We start from the raw sequence: 23,813 nt of genomic DNA, 5'->3' as shown, positions 1-23,813 counted from the left end.
GGATTCGGCCGAATCCTTCTGCCTGGCCGAACCAAATCCTAATTTGCATGTGCAAATTAGGGACGGGGAGGGAAATTGCGTAAATTTGTCACAAAACAAGGAAGTAAAAAATCTTTCCCCTTCCACCCCTAATTTGCATATGCAAATTAGGACTCGGATTCAGTATTCAGCCTAATCTTTTGAGCGGGATCCGGGGGTTCAGCAGAATCCAATATAGTGGATTCGGTGCATCCCTATTAAGAACACAGCTAAACATGGATGCCCACAGAAGGAATTTAAAAGGAAAACAATTGTGCCAGTGAGGCGTCTCCCAATTTTGGGGTGAAAAGTGTCCTTTAAAAACTCTATTAATGGTTTTAAAGTTACTTGTAGATGTAAATGTTATTAATAGCAGCATTTGCCTGACTGGCAATGCATTTACTAACTCATAAAGCAATGCAACGAGTATCTGATTAAGACGTAATGGAGAGCAGGTTTGTACATTGGTTCAGTGGTCAGAAACACTAGACATAAAGGATAAATCAATACTGCGTTCAATTGCAACTACACTTACAGAGAACTATTTGCCAACTTCATTTATTTCATGAATATTTGCTTAGAATTACATATATTTCTGTCCATTTTTTTTTTTTTGAAAAAACCATTTAAGGACACAGTGGTTGGAAGAGATAATAATGGGCAATTAGTGAGACAAATGTCTTCCACAGGGGTCAGGCAGAACACATCACATGTAGTAATGCCTTTTCCATGGTCTCTCGGCTTTACTCCGCCACTCCCAGGCACCTTCATATGTATGTGTATGTATGTGTGTATGTATGTATGTATGTGTGTGTGTATGTATGTATGTGTGTGTGTGTGTGTATGTACGTATGTGTATGTATGTGTGTATGTGTGTATGTGTGTATGTATGTATGTGTATGTGTGTGAGTATGTATGTATGTATGTATGTATGTGTGTATGTATGTATGTATGTGTGTATGTACGTATGTGTATGTATGTGTGTATGTATGTATGTGTACGTATGTGTATGTACGTATGTATGTATGTGTATGTGTGTGTATGTATGTATGTATGTGTATGTATGTATGTATGTATGTATGTGTATGTGTATGAAGGCAAAGCCCGCACTCCTGGAGACCCTGTACTGTATATCTAATTCATCCTCTGACAACTACATGAGCAATGCTCTTCTCCAATGGATTTACATGCACCGCATTCCGCTTTCAGCCGCATCCCATCGCTTCGGGAAATTTTCTCTCGCTAGAAACACGTATTGGGTGTGAGGGCCTCCACTACCACATTTTGTCTCCAATACACAGTCTCTCCTTCGACAAAGGAAGCCAAAGCTTTCTTTAACCGCAATTACTCCCGTTACCCGTGAGCCTCTCTTACCGTGTTAAGATTAGTTTCCACCGGGGCTTCTCTCCATCCAGTCACCAACACCCTCTCCGCCCGCCCACAGAGTGGATGCTTGTGTACAGCGGAAGTGACGTAGGGTTCTGGGAGGCCGCTAACACAGTAGGAAAGTTAGTTGGGTAGGTAGTTCATGCTAGCGCTCCTTTCGGCGGTGGTGTGAAAAGGGACATCAGCAGCAGCTGCTTCAGGTACTTTCTCTTACATGGTTACAAAAATATTTGTACTGCCAACTGTCCCTTTTTTAGAGGGACAGACAGTCCCTCCTTTGACAGCTCAACCCACAGTCCCTTTGTATTTGAAAGTCCCGTTTTTCTCTGCACTGAACAGACAGAAAAAGAAACAAAGTTTCTAACTTAATTGGCTTTTTGCAGAGAGTCCAGAACAGCCACTAGGTACACTCTGAAACTTTTGTAACAATTTCAGATAAGCAAATAAGTAATTGCAACAATATAAGATAATTTTGTCCCTTGGGAAACTCGCAGCCTAAAGGGCAATTCACCTTCATTAGGGGATACTGTCATGGAAAACATGTTTTTTCCAAAACATTTTGTCTGTAACAAGCAGCATAATGGTCTCAGATTTTTTTGTCTTTATAAAAACGGAATTGCCATTAAAGGGATACTGTCATCGGAAAACTTTTTTTTCAAAACGCATCAGTTATAGTGCTACTCCAGCAGAATTCTGCACTGAAATCCATTTCTCAAAAGAGCAAACCGATTTTGTTATATTCAATTTTGAAATCTGACATGGGGCTAGACATTTTGTCAATTTCCCAGCTGCCCCCAGTCAAAAATAAGAATTCGCATTTCTGTATTTCAGAGCTTTCTTGATAACCAATTTCTGTATAAATAGATCCACCACCTGTAATTAGAGGCTTGGGCTTACTCATCAGGCAGAATATAGATAGAGATAGGTTTGCCACCCCTGTGGTTTTTAACTGGACATCTCAGTTTAAAGTGCTGGCAGTTTAAAACTTTCTGTCCAGATTAAAACATTCATAAAACTGAACAGAAATCAAGCCATTTGCGTCTAAGTGATGTACTAACCCCACCCAGCATCATTAATCCACTGGCATCATTGTGCCTTCCTCTGATGTCATCATGCCCATCCCAACATCACTGCCCCACCCCCAATGCTATCTTCCCTGCCTCCTTTGTTCGGGTTTAGCCGCTGGCAACGGTGGCAACCCTAGCCAGGTCTGAGTTTCAAAACAAGCCCAAAACTAGCCAAGAGGCACTTCAAAAGTAGCCCAAAAAATAGTACAATATGTGCAGTGAAAAACAAAAGTGTATAAAAAATATATGTGAAAATAAACCTTTTTCATATTTTTCCATGAAGCAAAATGGGACAGTTTTGCCCGTCAGGAGGTATAGGGGCCCCATAAAGCCCTAATACGTATACAATTTTAATAAATGTTGGTAAAACAGGTCATCCTCTAGACATTCAGCATATTTTTGCCCCAAAATTGAATTGAGGAAAGTCACCGGAAAATGTGAGAATGCTTAAGAGTGACGGGAGACTGGGGTACACAGCCCAAACTCTGGAAACTCCCAACTTCTACACAAGTCAGTCCCATTGCATGCTGGGTATTGTAGTCTTACATTAAACCTGGCAGTCGGCAAATTGTTCAACAAAAACTACATTACCCAACATGTATTGGGAGATGCAGACTTGGCACATTTGGGCAAGTAAAACAATTTTGCCCAAACCAGCCAGAGGCCCAAAAAGTAGCCCAAATCTGTACCTTAGCTAGTTTGTACTTTCAAAACCCGCCTGGGCTTTAAATTAATAGCCCAATTTGGCTGGAAAACCGCCAACCTAGCAACCCTGCCTGTAGGAAACACACACACTCCCAAACACCCCTGTAGCACACTCATTCTCAAGAACACTGCAGTACACTCACTCCCAGGCACACTGTAGTAAACACAAGCACCCTCTAACACACACTGCCAATTATAATTTATATTAGCACTTTGTTGAAATGGTTGCTGCACACAATAAGCTATGTCCTCATACTTATACTCATAAACCTGCCTATTAATAGCAAAAGAAATGGAAAATTAATAGATTTTATTATGCATACCTCCCAACTGTCCCACTTTTTATTCTACAACCCAGAAACATGGGTGTGTTTTGAAAATGGAATTTGGATGTTGTAACCACATTGTGGGCATAGACAAAACATTTTGACCCTCTTCGGACGTCAAATCGTTTTGTCCACCCTTTTTCCCTGGTTTTCAAATGTTTGGAAGTATACTTTGCTCATTAAAAATATCTTATTGACAGAGTATAGAGGGACTAAATTACATTTTTAATGGGTCTGAGTACGAGTAACATCTGTTAACACCAGGGGGTATATTTATCAAAGAGTGAAGTCAGAGATCACCACAGTCCTGTAGAGTGAAATTCCGCCACTCACCATTCATTTCTATGGGATTTTGAAAGGCGTATTTATCAAAGGATGAACTCATTATAATTTCAAATGCTGTGTCTTCTCCTGCACCCCAGAGTATGTATTCTAGTTCTGTTTGTCCTTCTGAGTAGACTTTTGTTCCCACTTCCTAGGTGCAGCATGTTCTTGGGTTGGTCCACTCCTCTAGATTGGCTGGACATCCAGGTAGTATAAAAGACTATTGATTTGTTATTGGTGTTCCTGATCCATGATGTTATCGTTTGTGTCTCCCTGCATTGTTAGTGCTGTTGTGGTCTTCTTCAGTGACTGCATGTTCTTTATTATTCTTGGACTGATATTGCAGTGGACTTTATTATCAGTTTAAGAAAATGTAAACTTTTTTTTTATAAATCTCTAAAATGTCTCTTAACTATATCCAGATTGACACATCTCTCTCCCTGATTCAGTCTGATCTCCTAACACAGAAGCTCAAATCTGCAGCTCAGATCAGCCACTTCCTCTTCTACCATAAAACTCCACACCATTTAGGTTCACTGGGCTCTCCTTCTCTGACAGGTAGTCAAAGAGGCTACTGTGCATGCCTGAACGACCTAGCATTGTAGCAGGTTGCCTGTTGCTGCAAGGCTCCTTGTCCATGCTGGCTCATTTTAGAACAGAGCACTCCACTGGAGGCTTGATAACTAACAGCACATACTCTGCTACTGTACTAAATAAAACGGTATACAATCCAGGATAATACAATTATTAAATAGAATGTATTGAAATCCATTTATACTGTAACTTTAAAATCCAATAATTCAGATAAAATGACTCGAGTACAGACCAATAAATCTTTGATATGTGGCACAGCAAACAAGTGAATAAATATCGTGTATACTATAGATACAGGGTACAAGGCCTCCTGCAAGACAATCTTTAAAGGGACACATAGTACCTCCTACCACCCGCCCCCCATCTGCTCGTTCTCTACCTTGTCCACTGTTGTCCACTGTTGTTCTGTTAGTGATTTCAGGAAGAAGAATAATAAGGGTGAGAGGGAGGGCACAGACTGTCGGAATAGGACCAGATTACTGCCTTTAGATTCGGCAGTATAGTGTAATTACTAATACAAGTGCCGACTCACTTGTTGTCTAGGGGTAACAATCTCCAGGCTCGTAGTATTTGTAGAAAAATATGAATATTTAATGCGTTGTTCAATAAAAAAGGTACAGCATAGATTACAATGGAATGACATTGAGCAAACACAGGCACAGGGTACTAGCATGAGATGTTCAATGCTGTCCCTTCAATCCTACTGACTCCCTCAATCCTACTGACTCCAAGACCAGACATCTGGGCTTTCTTATTTACCTTTGGTCCAGGAAAATCACTCCTCCAGAAAAGTTGACTTTGATGTTTTATAGCCCCAACAGTTGTTTACGCATAAACAATAGCATGCAATACAACTGTTTGTACCGTTATGTCATGTACTCCTTGTGTTATATAACAAACAACATTACCTCTATTATAAAGATATGTCATATAAAATAAAATGCAGATATACTATAAAGGTATGACCCCCACACACTCCCTACACAGACTTCTTCAGAGTTGAAGCTAAAAAAGAAAAGTGCCCAACAAACTTGACTAGGCTTAAAGGACCAGTAACATCAAAATGTTTACAAACAAATTCGTTAGAATAGAACAAAAAAACACCAAGACAAATTTAAATTTAAAATAGCAAAGCCTTTATTAAGAAATAACTTACAGAAACTCTGCTTCCCCTCCTCTTCAGAACAAATTTTTTTGTAAACATTTTTGATGTCACTGGTCCTTTAAGTCTTTTGGCAGAATATAAATCAAGTTTAAGGTTCTTGTGGTCAATGAGAATGGTCACAAGTTACAAAGAGCCTTCTAAAAGATGGTGCCACTCCAGAGTAAGCTTGATATCCAGTAGTTCTTGGTTATTAACATTATCATTTGTCTCAGAAGATAACTTCCAATAAAAGAATGCAAGTATGTGAAAATTAGAACTACTACTACTACTACTACTACTACTACTACTGACATAAAATAGCTCGAACCCTAATGCTACACTAAAAGGATTAAAGTACAAATAGGATGAAACAAAACCAGAGGAGAGCTGAAGGTTTTTTTTTAATTTATCAAAAGCAACGTGAGACTCATGTGATGAAGAAAGTTATGTCCCTTTATTAGTGAGGACAGTGATGTGGGCAGCAATCTGGGAAACACCCTTAATAAACCTCCAATAGAAATTCACAATGCTATGGAAATGTTGAATATCTTTTATGGGCAGATTTATTAAGGTTCAAGTTGTGTTTTGAGTCAAAAATTTATTTAAAAAAAAAAAAACGATTTATTTTCCCCCCGAAATTGTAAATAGCTCAAATCCGAAAATACTCCAGCTAAAACCTGTTGAGGTCATGTAGGAGTCAATGGCAGAGGTCCTTTGAACCATTTGAAGATGTTAATAGCTTTCATGATGTTCGAGTTTTTTTCAGTGGGTTTCACTTGAAAACTCAATCAATTTGAGCAATTTAAGGTTTGTTTTTTTTGCTGAGAACTCAATCATTTAGAGTTTTTGGGTTGTTAATTATTCAAGTTTTTTCTTAAATAAGAAACCATTCGAGTGAGTTCATTTAAAACATAAACATCTCCCTGTCTGATACTGTCTCTACGGAGATCAATTTTTAGTAGAGATACGGCCCTACGTAGGTAAAGACCTTAGCTATAATCAGTCTAACAAACATGGGTCCTCAAGACCTCTCCCTCAGCCAAGTTCCTATACAGATGGTAAAGGAAATCAAGTCTTCCGAATTCTTTGGCGTAATCAGCAGCAGAACGAAACCCTGAGACATTATCATTAGTAATCATCGTGCAGGGGCATTCACCATGCATCCAGGAGCACTGGACATCTCATAGAAGGATGAAAGAGGAGGAGTCATTCACCAATGGATAATAATGCTACCAGAGAGGAGACACCGACAAGGCTGTACTACTTTAGTATGGAACTACTGCTTCCATACTAAATACAAGCTTTAGTGTATGCCCTGTATCAAAGCTTTTTTACAACTTTTTACTATCACTAGACACAAAGGCAATAAAAATAACTATGCCCATTAAGCTGTTTGTGCCTACATGTGTCTATTTATGCTTGAGCCCCTATTCATAAACTGTCATAATATAAATGGTCAGACATATTCTCGGATATCACAACTACTACTACTTACTAAGGCATATGCAGAATGTGGCCCTCAGACTTTAGAGATCACACATCATACCCAAACTAGCATATAGAATAGGATTATTATGTACCACATTATCCATCTAGATCAGTGCTGTCCAACTGGTGGCACATGACCCCCCCCCCCTTGTGTGGCCCCCCATATGTAAATCTGCCTGTTGTGCCTGTTTACCTTGTGTAAATTTTAAAAGGTATCAGTACTGAGATTAACTGCCCCCTGCATTGTTTACACATCAAATTCAGACAGGAAGCTTCACACATATAATCTCCCCAACATTGTTCATACATACCTGTCACACCTCTATTGATCACCCCTAAAGCCCTGTACTGTTCATACCTCAGAGCCAGACTGAAAGTGCCCACATTGTTCACCTGTTCACACCTCATATAAACTGCTGGAGGGGAATTGTATGAAGCACAGTATGAACTGTTCATTTTAGAGTGGCCCTTATAGGTTTCCATGTCTCCAAATCTATTTTGCCTGCCCTATGCTCCCAGTGTGTGCCATACTCTGCCTGCCCTATGCTCCCAGTGTGTGCCATACTCTGCCTGCCCTATGCTCCCTGTGTGCCATACTCTGCCTGCCCTTTGCTCCCTGTGTGTGCCATACTCTGCATGCCCTATACTCCCTGTGTGTGCCGTACTCTGCTTGCCCTTTGCTCCATGTGTGTGTGTGCGCCATACTCTGCCTCCCCTATGCTCCCTGTGTGTGCCATACTTTTCCTGCCCTGTGCTTGTGTACCATACTCTGCCTGTCCTACTCTGCCTGTGGAAGGTGAACCTGGTGGGGCTTTGTTAGCATTAGGAAATACTTGTTATTGCTCAATTAGAGCATTTCAATTTTCTTTTTCGACGAAAACTCAATCAATTCAAGTTTTCAGGTTGTTAACCCCAAACCCGCTGATTTAAGTTTTTACCATTCAAGTTTTTTCTTAAATTAGCAAACATTCGAGTTGTAAGTTCATTCAGGTTCATTCATGGTCTAAAAACCTCTAAAACCTCATAAACTCGACCATTGATATATAACCCCCTAAATGTTGAGCAGAAAATTATTAGGGGAAGCTACCCATCAAACAGTGAATGATTCATGAGTGCACATAATCCTGCCCCTTTGCCTTTCTATGAGAGTGCTTCATCTCAGGCTGCTCCATAGCTGTCCTGTCAATCAGTAAGAAGGATATCTTCATACCTTCCCTCCCCTCTCCTTCTTATTCCTTAAGTAATTAAGGCTACCTTAACTGCTATTGCACTCTAAACTGCACGTTAAACTTTTCTCCTGTAGTTAAATGCTATGAAGAAAGGACAGTAACATACAGTAATTGTAAATATTGGCTCTGAAATAGTAACATTTTACTGAAATTCCAGTACTTTTGTACCATCTTTGCTTTGCAAGTGTTTTCTGCATATTACTGTATCCTTTGTTCTTCACCTGTGTTCATCTGCAATTTAGCATTTTACCAGCAAGCATATCTGTTCTATATTACGTTGTGTTTAAATGTTTTAATGTACACTTAGCAGTTTCATTTTAGCCATGGCTTCTTTTATGATCCTTATTCGGTTTTGTGTTGTCTTGCCTTCCCTGTATCTGGGACTTCTTTTACCAATTCCAATTCCATGAAGTATGATATGAGTCATTTGTCTGAGGCCCTGTTGTGTTCTATTCTTGCCGTGAAGAATTCACAAGGAATTACGCTGTAAAACCACAAGAATGCAGTCTGTGATTGTGGTTGGCCAGGAGACAATTAAATCTGTTTTTCTCTTTTATAAACAGCAAGAAATATTTTTTTCTTCAAAAATATGAATGCTGTTAATCTTATAAGGAGGTTAAAGTAGAAATGCAATTGCTTTGATTTGACTTTGTGTGTACACACCTTAAAAGTAGAGATGTGTTTCTAAACTTCTGGGGACTTTGGTGCTTCCCCCAGTTACCACACTTTTTTCCCGTTTGCTATAGAATCTCTCCTTGTGTTCTTGCCACATCTGCCCCTTTTAAGACAGTTATTTTAAGGCAATTAAAGGGGTAGTTCACTTTAAAATTGGTCAGTTTTTTTTTTTTTTTTTGAATGAATTAGCTTTCTCTTCAGAAACTCTACAGTTTGGCATTTCATCATCTGGTTTAATTTACCCTAGAAACCAAACAGTGGCTTGAATAAGAGACTGGAAGATGAATAGGAGTGGGTCTGAATAGATACATATGATATGAAAAGTAGAATAGGACTGTAATAAAATTACCTGGTGAGCGGCGGCGCGGACGGCTGCAACGCTGCCGCGCTCCTGGGCCGGTGCCATCTTGATTCTTCTAGGGCGCGCGCGGCGCGTCTGCGCGCCTCTTAAAGGTACAGGTATTGACGCTCGTTTTGGCGACAATTTCGAATGTATATAAAGCCCATTCTGACCCCCAGCCAGTGCCCGTGATAGAATCTTGATTCTGGTGGTTCCTGAAGCCTTGTGCTGTCTGTTCCTGTGTATTTGTATCTGCTATTCCGGTTTTGATCCCTGCCTGTTCCTGACTATTCTGATATCCGAATCCTGACCTTTGCCTGCATCTCGACTACTCTTTCTGCCTGACCCCATCTGTTTGATTACCCGGTTTGACCCTTGCCTGCCTGACGATTCTTGATATCTGCCTGCCTCGACCCTGCCTGTCTGACTATTCTCTTGCCTGCTCCATTTGTACCGTGACCTTCGGCCTAAAAGACTATCTACCTGCCGTGCCCCTCTGCTAGCCAGAACATCTCGCCTTGCACCCCTCGTTAAGTCCAGGTGGCACCCAAGTAAGCTGAGGGCTCCTCCCGAAGCCCAACGGTGGTCACACTACTGGTGAAGCCGAGCCGAGACCAGGGTACTTGGCACCTGTTCTGGTATTGGGTGCCGGCCGTGACAAGGACATTCCATAACTATAATAAAAGTTGATGTACTCTAAACTACCCCTTTTGGAAATGTCATGACAATGTGCATCCTGTTTTCTTTTTTCCTACCTATCTTCTTCTAAAACCCAACCAGAAATTTTGGCACATTCAATTCCATGATGTAAGTACGATTTTAAGTCTTTAAATGCAATGTCCCCACGAAAATACCCCTTAAGTACTGATGCAAACTTTGGTGGAGATGAAGAGAGAGAGAAAAATTGCCATTTATTAAATATGCCCTCAAAACCTAAACAGTGTTTATCTTCTAAAACTTCCAATCATACCTGCATAATGAACCCTTTAAACTGTATTCTCATTACATCATTAGTGACTGTCCCCTTTTCTTTGGCACCCCGGAGCACTTGTTCAGTGACTAATAAAGTCACTTCCCCCTCTACACACCACCTTCACTATGAATATTTTTCTTCAGCCATAACATTATATTTGGAGATTGTTAGAGCAGTAATGTCAGAATCCTTCTTCTTCCTTATAGTTAATTCTATACAATAATGCCCTTTCTTTATATATTGCCACATTGGACTTGCTTCTACATTTCTTGACATTTCCTCTGGGATCCCCATCTTGCCCTACCAACTCTAAACGTATGTCAGTTTCCACTTTATTTGGCATCTCACAGTGACCTGAAACATTTATGGCTATTCTCTTGATCTAATCTTTTTTTCCATTTCTTTTTTTGCTTCCTAGCTTTTAGTTCTCAAATTCACAATTTTCTCATTCCAATCATCAACTGCTTTACATTACCATCACAATTATTTGATTCCCACCTATAATAAAAGTCAAAATTTATTATATCATGTCAGTAAAAACTTATAACATTGCAGAAAACCCAATGAGTTTTCTGCGATGTTGTAAGTTTTTACTGACATGATATAATAAATTTTGACTTTTTATACAAGTCTGAGTGTGCAATCCATAGATTTATTTATATACAGAATAAAGAAAAATGACTGTTCTGATGTTGCTCTGTTTAGCAAAGACATCACAAACTTCAGCAAACTTTTCTCATGTCATTCGTAACTGAACAACATCCAGACAGTTCTCTTTTTTTCTTTTTTTTTTTTTTCTTGTCACATTCTGCCAACTGGATCATGGTTGGAAAACAGACCAGCAGGCAGCACTTTTTGTACAACATATTTGAATTAAAAAAAATATGCAAATTGCAAATGTGCTTAGAAATGCAATTTAACATGCTTTTATTTCACAGTTTACATAGCCTTCAAGATGGATCCACCAGCTATGCCTGACCTGAGTACATGCTCACAAAAGTGCATGATTTAGAATGAATAGTCTTTTCCACTCCATTACATGTGTTAAGATATTTGCTCTACAGGACAAAGAGGCAGCTTCTGCAGCAAAGGAAAGGAATGCTATGCATTATGTGCAGTGATTTCCCATTTGAAATATCATGAATGGAGAAAAACAAGCAATAAACAGTTCAATTTCATTGTTTTTTTTTTAATTTCCTTCACCATATCAAAAGTTAACAATTGTAGCAGTTCCTTCAAATGCAAAGTTAGTTCAGCAACTTTTATAAAATTTCACAACTTTGTGACACTGCTGAGGACTCTTGGAGCAAGGCATGACCCCCTACAGGGTGTGTGTTCTTTGCTCTCCACATTCATACAAATCTTTCTGATTGTACATTCTGCATTTTCCAGATCTTGGTGTGACCCACCCACTGCTCTGCACACATCTAGAAAAAGCATTTTTCTTATTTGTGCTTAAAACCTTCATTTGGGATCTTATTTTCTTATGCAAGTGCAAGAGAAAATTCCTTCTTTTAAAATGAACACAGCCATTCTGGCCCCTAAGCCACTCTGAGGCAACTCTTGTGATGCCCCCCCCCCTCCACCAATCTTACTTCTTGCTCTGGAGGGGGGCCACATAGCAAGTTTAAAGAGCGCCATTGCACTCTCTTCCACTAGAAGAGCCTAATTTCCAGTTTAAAGGAGAAGGAAAGGTTTGCTGCACTTGGGGGTGCCAAATGTAAGGCACCCCTAAGTGATTCTATTGAGTTACCTGAAACCCCGGGCCAGTACTCCTATCAGCAGAAAATTACACAGGCCCGGGGTTATAACAGTGAGCACCACAGATCGATCGACTTCCTTCTTCCCAGCTGCGCATGCGCAGTAGAACGAAAAGCCGAACTTTAACTAAAAAGTCGGCTTTTTCGCTGAACTGCCCCAGGAAATTTGAAGACAGAAGAAGACGGAAGTGGATTGCTCCGTGGTGCTCACTGGTATAACCCCGGGCCGGTGCTGTTTTCTGCTGATAGGAGCACTGGCCCGGGGTTTCTGGTAAGTCAATAGAATCACTTAGTGGTGCCTAACATTTGGCTCCCCAAGTGCAGCAAGCCGTTCATTCTCCTTTAGGAAACAGAACTTTGGCTCATAAAGTTACCAGGAGCAGCTTTTTGCCGCCTCTGGTAACTCACAGGGCAATGCTGCCTGAGGCAAGGTTCTCACCTTGCCTCATGGCAGGCGCTCCCCTGAAAATGAATACCAGGAACCTTATATGATTGGAAACCTAAATGCTCTCACAAATGGTAATTTTTTAAAACTAATTTTTAGGCACACAAATCTTGACTGCACAGAAAAACAACATTATTAATAAATTTAATATTAGCTGCCATATTTTATTTCCATCAGCCCACTCATTTTCTCCAACCTGTTTGAACCTACCCGCAATTTAGAAAAAGGGAGTACATGGTCTTCTGCTCCATTCCTCCAAAAGGAGACAAGGCAGCGCTGCCTTAGCTGGTACAGCTTATTATTATGCTTGGTAAAGAGTGGAGTGCCACTCGAAACATTGCACCTTTTTTTTGTTGCCCTGATATGTGATAATTAAAGGTAATTCTAATGAAAAAGCGATTGGAGTGCTGTCAATGGGAAGATACATGTTAGCTGGTACAGTATACTGGAACTAATCTGATTTGCTTGGGACTGGATTTGGTTTAACAGGACACTTCAATTTGTAGGAATCCTGCAGGATTAGAGACTCAATTGAGTCTCTAATACAATCATACCAGCTGAATTCGGCTAAATCAGCCGATTCAGTCAAATTGTGTGTCCAATACAAATACACAGAATATACTTAAAATCACATCATTTTCCAGTCACATCCCAAGAAGGAATATTATTATTATTGGCCCAGTAAAAACCACATATCATTAAAACAAAAGAAATGAATTATAGATGGAGTTAAAGGAGAACTAAAGCTTAAAAGTGAATCTGACTAGAAATTCTATATTTTATGTACTGATCTCACAATAACAGCCTAGAGGTTCAGCAGCCCTATAAAAGTAATGAGCCTTCAAAGTTGTACACAGTAACTCTCCATCTACTGATCCTGTTAGGCCATCTATTGAGGGTCTGGGAAACTGCATGCTCTCTGTGCTGTGGGCTGCTGTTGAGACGATAGGGGTTGACAATAATAAATTAGCAGAAAGTGAAGGTAGCATAAAAGCTGACAAACAGGTATGGCTATTAATCACTTCTAATGCACAATGAACTGGTTTCTCTAAACAACCAAGTAAGATTGATCGGAATTAGGCTCTATTCATCCTTGCATTGAAAATTATTTATTGTGTATTATGAGTCAGTCAATAAATTTAGGTAATCTATAGCAGTTCAGCACATGTGGCAGAAGATATGTAGATAGGTATCAACTGGGGGCATCTGAAAGCACAGATCTTCACTGCTACAGGGCTATGACAGATTTTGCCTCAAACAGAAGCTCAACATGAAGGGCGTTATTTATCAAAGGTCGAGTTGTGTTTTCCCAAAAAATTTTAGTTTTTCAATGGTAGTTTCACTAAAAACTAAAATTTTTTGGATAAAAAAAACCATTAAATTTATTATGCCCCGAAGCTGCTAAAAGACTGAATCTGAAAATACTCCATCTAAGACCTGTCGAGGTCATGTAGAAGTCAATGGCAGAGGTCCCTTGAACCAGTTGAAGATGTTTTTTGCCTTCACCATTTCCAGGTTCTTTTACGGTGGTTTGCGCTAGAAAATGCAATCAATTTAAGTTATTTGAGGGTTTTTTAGCCAATAATTCATCGATTTGAGGTATTCGGGTTTTTCCCACGATTGCATTCAATCGAATTTTTTACATTCTGTTTTTTTCATAAATAAACGTTCGAGTTGTGAGTTTATTCAAGGTAGAAAAAACCTCACAAACTCAACCTTTGAAAAATAACTCCCAAAATTTTTATAAGAATAAAAAGGTTCTCTGTATGTTAAGTCAGCTATGATGAATGGATACTTACAAGAACTCAGAGATGCTGGGGATAAATGATATTTCTTTTAAAAAAGCCAGATGGTTAGAGCAAATGTACGAATTAAGAAAGATAAAAAATATACCCTGGCAAGTAGGTTTGAAGTAGGCAAGTCTGTTGAAACAGAAATGACTGATCTACTTCTAGATATACCATGACCTGGATGAATTGAACATACATGATATAGTGCTTTGTCATCTAACAAAGAAACCATTACATTTATCCTTTGAATGTACCCTCTTCAGTAAATTAACTCAACCTACCCTATTCACTAAATCAGAAAGAGCCCTAGCAGAACGCCTAGGTGCAGCCACCCACATCTCTGGCTTACACCTGAATTACCACCCTTAGTCAGACAAAAACTATATTACATTTTCTATATGGACTGGCTAGAAACAATGGAACATAAGGAACAAAATATTCTTAAAAACCTTTTCACATTGGTCAATCTGTATAGCCTCCCTATCCAGACCCACACAAAACACTCTTTACACAATACTACCTGGTATGATACAGAACTGTTTCTCATTATGCCAAAACAGTATTTGGGTGGAGAATGTCCAAACTTGAGAGTTGAAGAATAAAAAATTAAAGATGTCTGATGCTGCTGTTCATCACTAATGGGTACAGTGTTGCCTACAACTCAGTGGTGAAAATGAGCCCTGAATTCAGGTTCTTTGTTTGGCCTTAGAAGGCTCAGTACATCACTATTTATTTAGTGCCGACAACATATCAAGTACTATATATAGTGGAGTAGCTAGATGATACTGGGCCCTACAGCAAAATCATTTTGGGGCCTTCTAAACCTTGGGACATTTTCATAAATCTGCCATAATCAAATTATCTTTTATGGTGATACATGTTGCTACCAATTATAGGAATTAAACAAATATGACCGAAGGGGGGCGGGGGTTCAGTCTGTAGGAGGATTGTGTTACATCAAGCCACAGTGTGACTGACAGAATTGACCCCGTTGGACTGCTTGAATTTTTCCAAAGCCTTTTGGTAATGCTCATCTGTGGTTGGGAATCTGCAAATGAATAATCTAGACATCCTTTGGAATAAGATTATCATATCATGTCCTAAAGGTTGGACACTTTGAAAATTCTGGAGGTAAAATGCATTTTGTATCTGGTCTAGAGTTATTTCCAATTGTGTCAGTAGATGGCAGCAACTCGCAGTGTTGTCCATGTCTAAGGATCCTCTAGGAAAGGTTTTGCATAGGGACTTCTGTTTAAGAGGTGAGAAGCAACAGTAGCTTTGGTTTTAGAGGTGTTATTGATTTAAAGGAGTCAGAATTGCTGTAACCCTTTGCTGCCAAGAAATGTGTCAGCAACATATAATATATATTGTAAGAAATGTAGTGTATTAGTATAGTACTAAGACACATAAGAAACTACTGTGCTTGGAAAATGTGTTGCATGTATGCTGATGTAGTTTAAGGTGTCACAAAAAATGATAACAGGCCGTATCATTCTTTCCCCTGTTAATAGTACTGTCTAGTATTCTTCACAAAGTGTAGGTTCCAAACAATATATGGTTTTCTTGGGTTGTTTCACTGTACAGAAGCTCAGTGCCGGCTGGGGCCAGGCCAGCCAAGCGCTGTAGGCATCCTGGCAGGCCACTTCGGTCCCCGCCGCAGCAGTGCGCAACCAAGTCCGTGTGTGCATAACTGCGCGCAACTGGGGACGTGCGTACCCACTTTTAACTGAGGTAACACTTGCCGGACTGGGAGTAGGCTGCATGTGAGGTATATTCCTGGCGACCCCAAGCTTTGAGTCCTAGGCAAGTGCCTCTTCTGCCTACCCCTAGTTCCAGCTCTGCAGAAGCTTTTGCAACACATAAAAAACAGACAGTGTGTTATGTTTTCACATGCACTATTAGGCCTATGTAATATATGAGATATTCTTTCGCTTTCTGGCATATAGAAGAGAGACGTGGCTGTCTATCTGCATTTCATTGCAGGAAAATGTGAGCAGGGGCCACTCATAAAGGTTGAAGCTTTAGTTTAAGATTAGTGCTATATCCTCAAAAGCTGGGTGTACCATTAAAGGACAAGGAAAGTAAAAATAAATGGGGCTGCCTATTTGTCACCCCCCCCCACACACAGTGATTACAATCTGTGACATTCTTAGGGCCTAAGAATGAGAAAACGCAAGCGACAATGCAGTCGCGGCGCATCGATTTCTGACTTCAGAAATCGAAGAACCACGAGTGCATTGGCACTGGTGTTTTCTTATTATATCAGGGGGAAGGCAGTTTGAACCAGCCTAGAGGTTCATTATCACTATAATAGTAATGATCCAGGCCTTCACAGGAGTTTCCCATCTTGGATTTTGATGGTCAGTGGGCTTTGAGCAGCTTTTGGGAAGCTAAGCTTTAGGGGTTGTTGCAAATCATCAGGCAGAACATGAGGTTTTTCTGTCTTATAAACTGATGCTACAGATGATTGCATTCTGATGCTAATTTGCTGGTTTCTGATCTGCCATGTACCAATAATCTGAATTATTTACTAATCAGCCTTATATTGTATTTATTGACTGTTGTTTGGTCTCTGTCAGTTGTTCGAAAAACTGATTGCCTGGATTGCTATTATATGTAGCTTGGGTCATACAGAATGTTTTCCAACATGAAAAAAAGGCTTTTGCAAATATTTTTGTTTCCTGCTCACTGGTGAACTTCAGCTAGTTTCTGGCCTATATGTGAATTATGGTCAAGTGCCGCTTTTTGAATTTTTAACATTATCCTGACCATGAAGGTATTTATTTTTTTGGGGTTTGTAGTTTATTGACTTCCAATTACATACTTGACACAGGTTAGAAATTTTTCTGTCACACTTTTTATGTTTGTCACCGGCACCGGCCCGGACCTAGGGCAGCACGCAGTGTCGGATTGGCCCACCGGGATACCAGGAAAAGTCCCGGTGGGCCAAGGTGTCAGTGGGCCCTCATGCTGCTAGACATTTCGCATATTTCATGGCTATTCCCAAATTCTATGAGAACAAAAAGGCCAAATAGATAGAATAATAGATTATAGTATGTAAAGAAAAGAGACTAGGAGAATAGAGGTTGAGGGGAGGAGAAGAAGAAGAACAATTGTACTAAGAGTGGGCCACTGGTCTAAGATTAATTGGTGGGCCCCTAGTCAAAGGTTTTTGGGTGGGCCCCTGGTGTCCCAGTCCGACACTGGCAGCACGTTTTCAGGTGTGGTATTATGCCCAGCCACATATTGATATTCTGAAACAATTTGGACTTTCAGCATCTATCTGTTTGTATTCCTTCGCAAGAAGAAGAAGACAAATAATTCAAAAACGATAAAAAAAAAAAAAAATATGAATAGTTGATGAATAACAGGAATAGGGCATTCTATAACATACTAAAATTTAACTTTAGGATGAACCTCCTCTTTATAGGGGCACATAAGGGGTCATTTGCAACCTCCTGAGCAAAAGGGCAAAAACTGAACACACCAACAATGCACCTGTGTTTTGTACTTAGCACACATTCCAGAGTTTGGGAGTACAGATACCTGTGGCTGGCCCCTTGAATAAAGCACTCACTGCTTGCTTTCGACAGGCTCTATCCAAGAGGGACAGGGGGAGGCAAGAAGCCCCCTAACTTGTGCTGTATTCTGGGAGCAGAGGTTGATGCTGACCTGATATATTTTTTCTCAAAAGCTTGCATTATTACATAAATCAGTTAGCTGATAAACAGTATCAAGATACCACAAAAATGTTTTGTTGATCTATTGCTAATGCTACAAAATTTTAGTACACTACTACAAGTCACTTCTCTGTACCAAGGAAGACAGAGATGAATGTCAAACAAAAATCCAGATAAATAAGTGTTTCCTTTTAGCCAGGCAAGTTAAATCATGTTTTGGGGGCCACCTGCGGTCCTTTCTCTCCTTCTTTGAGGCCTCTAGTTGTTTCAGGAACAGTTTCTGGCAATGTCATACTATTTGGCACTTGGCAATCTAATTCCAATTCATCTGATGAAATTAATACAAATATTATATGACCTGCAGGTTTGATAATATCTTAGAGAATGTATGTGCTGTATGTATGTATGTGTAAATATTTTACCCTACATTTTTTGAACTCTTTTTATATTTATTTATTTTTTCAATTGTTCTGGCTGTACCATTTAAAAGACCCAATATCCTGGGATATTAAAAAGCATTTAAGTGTACTGTACTGTATCTGCCAACTATGCACTGCTAAAGAGAATACTGACCTCTGATGCCCCATTTTAAAAAAAAAATTACCATTACCAAATTATTTTGTACTCATCATAGAATAGTGATGCTTGCAACAAAAAGTGTCAATATTCCTTTGAACATAATTTAATACAAACAATGTCTAATTTATCTGTTTGTGTTGTATGCACATCTCACTTGCAGACTATGGCATAGGTGAGGAAGGGGGAGGGACACAGTGTTGTAATATATGTGCTGTTTAGGTCGTCACTGGTCCCTCTCTTTCAGGAGACACCCACCCAGTTGGATTGTCTGCTTCCTTTATAGCTACATGTCTGGTACAGTCAGTATGAGTCAGCTGTAAATTTTCCATATAAGTACAATTATTATCAACGTTGTACTGGGGTGTCCAGGACCCACTTAAGGATAATCAATCCATATGTAAAATACTGCTTCATCTAAACAAACTGTTTTCATAAAAATATATTTAGCAGTATGTGCCGTTTGATAATACTACATGTGGCCAAAATGTTTGTCTCTACAATAAAAATCAGCTGAATTAACTATAAGCCCTGTGATGTGCAGATTCCTGCTTATTGATGAATATTGATATATGTATATGCCCATTTGGTAAGATTCTTTATTAAGTCACTTATCATACATTTATCTGTTTCTTGGTGCAGGCACATCGGCCAGTAGGGCAGCAGTGGAAGAGATAATCTGAGCCTGTGGACAGTGTGGCATTAGTCTAAAGGTGACGGCACACTGGGAGATTTTGTCAACTACAATAAATCTTCGCTACTTTGCTTATGCCATCCCGCTGGCTATTCACATTCTTGCCAATGGGAAGGCATTTTGTGGGGAGATTAGTCGCACGCAGTAGTGCCGTGTGCCACCACCAGGGCTGCCATCGGGGGGGACAGTTGTCCGGGCAAGGCTGTGCTGCACTTACTTCAAGTAGCCGGGCCCCCTCCACACATCAGATTGCACTGCTTGCCATTTTCTTTATGCTCCTCTATTCTGCACAATCAAGAACTTCGCCATTGGATAACGCAAGTAGAACCTGCCTCATTGTCCGATCACATCACAGCTATGTTGGGTCTTCAGGAGGAACAGGAAAAGAACATGCAGTGTGCCTGGAGCCAGCCTGCAAGTAAGCCACAAGGGATGTGTGCTAAATTGCACTGCACATAGGGTTGCCACCTTTTCTGAAAAAGTTTACAGACAGGTGGGGAGCGGGAACAAAAAAAAGGGGGGGGCATGATGCAATAGGGGCAGAGCCATGTACCGTGATGCCAAAGGGGCAGGGCAACATTGCGCAACTACATTACCAGTAAATTTGTAATACCGGCCCCGGACTTGACAGGTGTTTTATCGGCTAGGCCGGTAAAATACCGGCTGGGTGGCAACCTTAACTGCACACCTCCTACATTTGTGCTCTGATAGAAAGGGAGTTTATTTTCAATTGTTTTTTACAAGCAAAACACCAAGAGGTTTTTGAAAGAAAAAAATTATGGGGAACACAGTAGAAAAGGCAAGGGTTAGAGAATTAGCAGGAAGCCTAATAAAATCAGAAGAGGATTCAAAGTTTAAAAAGGAGGAGGATTCAGGAATGAAAAGAGGAATGGAAAAAGTACAAAACAAGAGATCAGAAGATAGAATGTAAGGGGGGAAAGTAGAGAAGAGATGGAAGAAGAGGAAAAGTGTAAAACAAAAGAGTAAAGTGTAAGGGAATAGCATGGTGTGGAGAGAGTATGAGAGCAAAGCAGAAAGGGGTTACAACAATTACCCCTGCTGTCCTCCAGCTGCCAATGGTTGTACTTGTGTACTAGTACCTATCTGATATATATATATATATATATATATAGTGGTGTGAAAAACTATTTGCCCCCTTCCTGATATCTTATTCTTTTGCATGTTTGTCACACAAAATGTTTCTGATCATCAAACACATTTAACTATTAGTCAAAGATAACACAAGTAAACACAAAATGCAGTTTTTAAATGAGGGTTTTTATTATTTAGGGAGAAAAGAAATCCAAACCTGTGTGAAAAAGTAATTGCCCCCTGAACCTAATAACTGGTTGGGCCACCCTTAGCAGCAATAACTGCAATCAAGCGTTTGCGATAACTTGCAACGAGTCTTTTACAGCGCTCTGGAGGAATTTTGGCCCACTCATCTTTGCAGAATTGTTGTAATTCAGCTTTATTTGAGGGTTTTCTAGCATGAACCGCCTTTTTAAGGTCATGCCACAACATCTCAATAGGATTCAGGTCAGGACTTTGACTAGGCCACTCCAAAGTCTTCATTTTGTTTTTCTTCAGCCATTCAGAGGTGGATTTGCTGGTGTGTTTTGGGTCATTGTCCTGCTGCAGCACCCAAGATCGCTTCAGCTTGAGTTGACGAACAGATGGCCGGACATTCTCCTTCAGGATTTTTTGGTAGACAGTAGAATTCATGGTTCCATCTATCACAGCAAGTCTTCCAGGTCCTGAAGCAGCAAAACAACCCCAGACCATCACACTACCACCACCATATTTTACTGTTGGTATGATGTTCTTTTTCTGAAATGCTGTGTTACTTTTACGCCAGATGTAACGGGACGCGCACATTCCAAAAAGTTCAACTTTTGTCTCGTCGGTATACAAGGTATTTTCCCAAAAGTCTTGGCAATCATTGAGATGTTTTTTAGCAAAATTGAGACGAGCCTTAATGTTCTTTTTGCTTAAAAGTGGTTTGCGCCTTGGAAATCTGCCATGCAGGCCGTTTTTGCCCAGTCTCTTTCTTATGGTGGAGTCGTGAACACTGACCTTAATTGAGGCAAGTGAGGCCTGCAGTTCTTTAGATGTTGTCCTGGGGTCTTTTGTGGCCTCTCGGATGAGTTGTCTCTGCGCTCTTGGGGTAATTTTGGTCGGCCGGCCACTCCTGGGAAGGTTCACCACTGTTCCATGTTTTTGCCATTTGTGGATAATGGCTCTCACTGTGGTTCGCTGGAGTCCCAAAGCTTTAGAAATGGCTTTATAACCTTTGAAATTGAACTCAGGTGTAATAAACCACAGTTAAGTTATTTTCTAACAAGGGGGGCAATCACTTTTTCACACAGGCCCATGTAGATTTGGAGTTTTTTTTCTCCCTTAATAACGTAAACCTTCATTTAAAAACTGCATTTTGTGTTCAATTATGTTATCTTTGACTAATAGTTAACAGTTTTTGATGAGCAGAAACATTTAAGTGTGACAAACATGCAAAAGAATAAGAAATCAGGAAGGGGGCAAATAGTTTTTCACACCACTGTGTGTGTGTGTATATATATATATATATATATATATATATATATATATATATATATATATATATATATATATATATATATATATATATATATATATATATATATATATATATATATATATATATATATATATATATATATACAGTACTTGTGTATACTGCCACATGTTGATAAAATTTAGTAATAATGAAGCTGTTAGCTCTTGACATCAGGTTGACCTGCAAAAGAAGATGCAGTCATTGTAGCTGCCTCCCTCCCCACCAAGTCTGCAGGGGGGCCCAGCTAACCCAAGTAACTGCAACACCGCAGGTCATTTAAGAGATAAGCAATGTGGGAGTCACAGCACAGTCTCTGGTTCTCCATTTAAAAAAAAGTATTTCCATTACACATTTGTTAAAAAAAATGCAAATCCCTCTTCATTCCAGCTCTGATTAACAATTACACAAATCTTTAGACGGCCCCTGGCTGGATTACAGTGAAACGATCAGCACTGCTCTGAGTTCTGAATGGCGGGACAGCAGCTTACCTTCCTCAGAAACAACCCTGCAAGCTGCTTTGCTACTGTCCAGAACTCGGATCAGCTCTGACTGATGGTTTTAAAGTAATTCAGCCAGATTTGTGCGATCAGTATTCAAAGTGAGTGGAGAATTACAGGCAAGTGATCGCTTTTTGTTTAGTTTTTTTTAGTGAAATGTATATTGAAAATAGGTTTCTTTTTTAATGGAGAAGCTGGGACCATTAAAGCCCCTGGTCACCAATGTGTGTTTGGGGTTTTAACCATTTGGGGGGCTGATAATTTTTTTGTGCGGGCCCTGTGATTTCTGATGGCAACCCTGGCCATCACCCTAAAGTGGTATTGTTTTATTTTAACTGATAACAACCACTCTGGAGACTGTAATTTCTGAATGCTAGCAGTAATTCCCTTAACTTTCTTCCATGCAGGTTTACTGAGATATCCAGGATAAATAAACGATTCTGCAAACATCAAGCTGCCCTTTCTGTCTACATATTAGTATACCTTCTGGCAATATAATTTTCCCACCTGCCCTGGGACTCAAAATAGGTCCTGGCATTTCAAGTACACAGAGGCGCAACCAGTCTCCCACCAGCCCACTCGAGTGACTGTCTATGGCTTCTAAGAGCAGCCCCTCTGGCATTTGCCAGAACTCACAGATTACCAGTCTGGGCCTGTGCCCTGGCTTTAAGGTGGCCATAGACGCAAAGATCCTATTGTATGAATCGAGGATTCCTACGATTTTCGGATTGTGTGTGGAGAGTCCCGACATTTTTCGTCCGGCGGAGATCAGTCGTTTGGTCGATCGGACAGGTTTGATTTTGTCCCGACCAATGCCGCCGGAGCCCATTGCGCTCTCATCATAATCTGATTGTTCGGCCATAGGGCCAAACGTTCAGATTACCCCCGAAATAGCAATGCCCGTTAGTGGCATATCGGGGAAAGATCGGCTCGTTTGGCGATGTCGCCAAATGAGTGTATCTTTTCGTCTATGGCCAGCTTTAGACAGTTGGCTGCAATTCTAGGTTGATTTCACTGCAATGATAAAAACACTTCTCATTTAAATCAATTGTTGTCAAAAACATCTTTTATTGCAGAGCCTGGGCAAACACATACCTTCAAATCATTGAAAACATTTTCACTTTTTTGATGTCACTGGCCCTTTAAGTGAAAATATAACAGACCTGCTTGTCTCGGAGCTGTGGCCTTTTTAGAAAACTGGAAAACGAGTATCAGTTATTGGCGATAATGGCTGAGAATAAAAGAGGAATGTAACGCTACTATGCGCGGCAAGCGTGAATAACAACACTAGAGTTAATATACAACGTCAGGATTTCCTCCGTGACTCACTTGGATTTTGCTGGCTCAGAAGGTAGAGAATCTTAATCTCTCATCCAATGAAGGGCGGGGTTTTACTGATACGTGAGGGAAAGGGCTTGTGCCCATGAAGCATGCTATTGGTCGAATGAATCAAATGAAGCATCCTATTGGTCGAGTTTCGACCACATGTTGCAGCCCTGAATGGGC

At 40.1% G+C, this 23,813-nt stretch overlaps 1 protein-coding gene and 1 long non-coding RNA gene across 2 annotated transcripts in view; one reads left to right on the top strand and one right to left on the bottom strand.

The window, feature by feature from the left end:
• The window catches only part of garre1.L (granule associated Rac and RHOG effector 1 L homeolog), a 59,083-nt gene extending 57,553 nt beyond the window's left edge, over positions 1 to 1,530 (bottom strand). The window contains exon 1 of the mRNA XM_018258012.2: positions 1,393 to 1,530. The gene's annotated coding sequence lies outside the window, so the exon portion shown is untranslated. The remainder of the gene's footprint in view (positions 1 to 1,392) is intronic.
• LOC108714110 lies at positions 1,507 to 22,760 on the top strand. Its single transcript, XR_001935301.2, has 4 exons — positions 1,507 to 1,604; positions 3,982 to 4,033; positions 19,163 to 19,632; positions 22,715 to 22,760. It is a non-coding gene; the product is annotated as an uncharacterized LOC108714110 (long non-coding RNA).
• The last annotated feature ends 1,053 nt before the right edge of the window (positions 22,761 to 23,813 follow it).

The sequence above is a fragment of the Xenopus laevis genome, chromosome 4L (assembly GCF_017654675.1).
Source record: "Xenopus laevis strain J_2021 chromosome 4L, Xenopus_laevis_v10.1, whole genome shotgun sequence".
Lineage (NCBI taxonomy): Eukaryota > Metazoa > Chordata > Amphibia > Anura > Pipidae > Xenopus > Xenopus laevis.
This window is presented reverse-complemented; position numbering and strand designations above follow the sequence as displayed.